Genomic DNA, 4,082 nt, shown 5'->3' on the forward strand with positions numbered 1-4,082 from the left:
AATCTTTGAATGTATCGTTGCCCATTATCTGTGCATCAGTTTTTTCCTGAGCATTCTCCTACTATCCCTCTGACCATGAATCTTTGAATGTATCGGTGCCCATTATCTGCGCATCAGTTTTTTCCTGAGCGTTCTCCTACTGTCCCTCTGAGCATGAATCTTTGAATGTATCGCTGCCCATTATCTGCGCATCAGTTTTTTCCTGAGCGGGAGAGAATCCCATCGGCCTTCATGGATTTTGCTGCATCCCACATTGCATCAAACATCTTGTTATTGCCAAGAACATCGACAAGCAGATTCCAAGCTTAGAGGGATCAGCCCCTGCGGAGACGGCTTTATCAAACATGAATCTTACGGCACCCAGAGGATTTCTCAAGCAATCAAATGCGGGACCCCCCATTGGAGATTAATTCGATATCTGGTAGCAAAACAGCCTGTGTCAGTTTTGAATTAGCAGAATGTTTCACGTGAAAGAAAATATGGCATGAAAGTTTTGTGGGCGATATGAGATTCATCACAAGCTTCATTATACTGGTGAGTCTTTGGTGGCTACTGCAAAGTTGTCGTATCAATATATCAGTGATCGTTTCCTTCTTGACAAAGCAATTGATCTGATTGATGAGGCTGGTTCTCGAGTGAGATTGAGGCATGCACAGCTTCCTGAGGAGGCCAGAGAGCTTGAAAAAGAACTTAGACAAATAACAAAAGAAAAGATGAAGCTGTAAAAGCAATCAGTCGGCTTCCGAGTTTTTCGACAATATCAAGCCGGCGGAGTTCGTGAAAATTTGAAGAGGAGTCTGAAGGTGACTCCAACAGATTCCCAAGATGTGAAGGAAGTGGCACCATTGGATGTTCCAGAGCTTTCGGCAAGTCTTGTTAAGCAATAGATAAAAGGCGTCACAAGCGAGTCCATCGACTTTCTTCTTCTACAATCTCTTTTTAGCCATGAAAGTTGTTGCAACAGAGAGAACATACCTTCACATTAGCAGGTTCTTTTAACCAAAATTTCCACCAAGGGCCTCCTTTAGATTTATCCTTCTCTTATGAGATCATATTCTCATGTGACGTGGCTTTAAGTGAGTTTTCAGAAGATTTATTTCACCAACTGCGTGGAACCCATCCTCGATTAACTAGTATAGGTATCTTCCATTCTGTTGCATAGGCATTAGTGGTGTCACGACATAATACCCATTCTTTGTAACGCCAGATACACTCCTTGAACGAGGACCAATATAAATTGATTTACTTTCATCATAAACCCCTTCACAGACCACCTTCCTGAACTCTAAAGAGCTTATTTTTTCCTTTGATTGGCTATCGGAAGCTTCTGGCAACACACTAGTTACAAGAATGGGATCTTGCTCCAGCCTTGTTTTGTCTGTGTTCAATCAGCTCCATCTTCTTTAGGCATCTGAAAAGCTGCCATGTGCCCAGTCCAAAAGTAGCAACTCCTGGTATGAATAGCAATAGTCCTGACCACCTCCAACACGAAATCTTGTTTTTAATTCGAATTGTCCGTCAGCTGTATTGTAGTCGAAGATTGCTAGGAGGGAAGAAAGATTGCCCCAGGGACCGACTGAGGCACCGACAGCACCTGCACAACAGGCTGCAAGGGGAGCAAAGAAGAAATGACGTGTCTGTTGTAGAACTTAGTTTTGCTAAAGTTTTTCCAGGCCTTGCTGAGCTTTCTAAGAGTTACTTCAGATGTGGAGAACAATAGAGAAACCAAAACTGTTGATTTTTTAATTGTAGAGTAGCGCAACCTTGTAGCAATTTTGATTTTAATGGGATCTGGATGTGTTGGACTAATTGGATGCATATGATGATATTTATTTACTGAGGCAAAACGTGCAAAGAACAAGGCAAGTCGTGAAAGGAAGACTCTTCACAATTGGATGTGCCTAACAGTTCTCCAAAGTTGTATATGTTATCTGTTTATCAAGGTTGGAGCGTTCCATGTATGTTTGAAGACAAAGTTGATGTGACCCATTTTAAAGTAGTGAGTTTTTTAAAGTATCAGAGCTTTCATACACTTGCTGAAGAGTATGAATTGAAGAAAATTCATTTTTGAATGAGGAGTTTGTTTTCTGGATATCACCATTTTTTGTATGTTGAATCTATTGCAAGCTGGTTGATTTGAAGTTGTTGCCATAAGTTTATTTGGTGTCCGTCTTTTCCTCATTGTTTTACTATCTTTTGAGGTTAGAAATGGCTCCAATCGGTGCAATATTAGAGTTAGTGGACAATCTAATACTCTCCAGTATGAATAATACAGTCAAAATCAGCAAGGATTTTCTCATCAATATTCATAGTTTGCAAAATGTACAAGAAAAGATAGAGTTTTTGCAGCTTGAATCACAGCTACAGCAAGAAGAGCTACATCAAAATAGACACCATTCTGAACCTGTTTTTGTTCAGAACATTGAGACAACCACCCATCAACAGCATGCTAATAATGTTATAGTTCATTCAAATAAAGCAACAGTTGTATATGCAGATGCAGAAACTCAGTCTGCACTTCCCAAGCCCATCATCAGACCTTGGGAATAGCTTGTCCACAACAAGCACAGAAGTGGTCTTGGATATGACAAGGACTTGTCCTTTCATATTGCAGACTATGCCAAGCCCATTCAGTTTCAGAGTGCTGGATTTATTCATAACAGTTCACTTGCTCCTCATGACACTTCACCTCCAGCTGTTCCAGATTCTGCCCCTCTTCCACAACAACAACAACAACAACAGATTGAAAAATTCTAACACTGTGATCGAGTTGGCCATTTGAAAGATCACTGTTTTGATATTCATCCATGTGAGCACTGTGATAAAACCAGCCATTCTTCACACAGATGCTTCAGAAATAAACATCCTGCAAGAACAAAGATTCATCTTGGATGGATCGCTTCTTGGCAATGGGCATCAAGAGCCAAGAATATATTCCAAACGCATGTTAGAACTTGTTCTAGAGTATTGAACAGTCTTGCAGTTGAGTTTTCTCCATCTTCTCACCTTGTATCTGATAGGGGGGGAAATGATGGTCATCTACAAGCTTCAAAGTCACATCAAGCGAGCCTGAGCCACAACCTGCCACACCAGTTTCAGAGTTGCAGCCAGAGACAAAGATGCCCGTGAACACATATTGACAACACTTCCTCTAGCAGAAGACTCCAGCTTCTTGCAAGTTATGGAAGAGTTCCAGAGTTGTTGGTCATCCTTAAACCATCACAGATCGAGAACACTTCCTCTAGCAGAAGACTCCAGCTTCTTGCCAGTTTTGGAAGAGTTCTAGGAATTGCATTAAGCATTCAAGAGTTGTTGGTCATCCTTAAACCATCACAGATTGAGAACACTTCCTCTAGCAGAAAACTTCAGTTTCTTGCCAGTTTTGGAATATTTCCAGGAACTGCACTAAGCGTTCCAGTGTTGGTGGTCATCCTTAAACCACCGCCCTTTATACCAACATTTCATAGAGCACATTCAGCCTAGTGCTGCCATGCATTTTTTGCACATTTTGTATTGCAGCTCTCTTCCTGGACTCATACATAACCCTTCGGATTAAGGGGGGGAATGTTGGACACCTAATCCTAAAGGGTTAGTGTGGAAGCCGAAAAGACTAAGCAGTCCAAGAGACCTTGGGATCTGAAACCCAAGAGTCGATATTGTACTATAAATGTAAATCAATTGTTAATAAAAGTTGGATTGCATGTTTTATCTTTCACATTGTTTTACTGTCCATGTTTGTTTAACATGGAGAAAATGGTTACATAGTTGTAACGTATCTCCCTAGTTTAGGATTAGTTCCTAGAGTTTAGGGGTTTGGTTGCAACTTCCTAATTTTTGGTGTTGTATTTAATGATGTAATCTTTCATTCATGAATAGTAGATTGTATGAGAGTGATCTCTCTATTCTGAGTGTAGTCTCCAGGTGTAGGCCTCACCTGTGAGCTACATCTCCTTCATTTTCAATTCTGTTCACATTTTATCTGACACAAGTTGTGTAAATGCCCTATTTGTCTACAATTCCTACATCTGAAATCTGTTTTCTCATAATCCAAAATCTGTGTCCAAATCCGCTTATTGTGGATT

This window comes from Pinus tabuliformis, chromosome 5_2, assembly GCF_031772625.1.
Source record: "Pinus tabuliformis cultivar Carrire ecotype Pingquan chromosome 5_2, CPIR1, whole genome shotgun sequence".
Classification (NCBI taxonomy): domain Eukaryota; kingdom Viridiplantae; phylum Streptophyta; class Pinopsida; order Pinales; family Pinaceae; genus Pinus; species Pinus tabuliformis.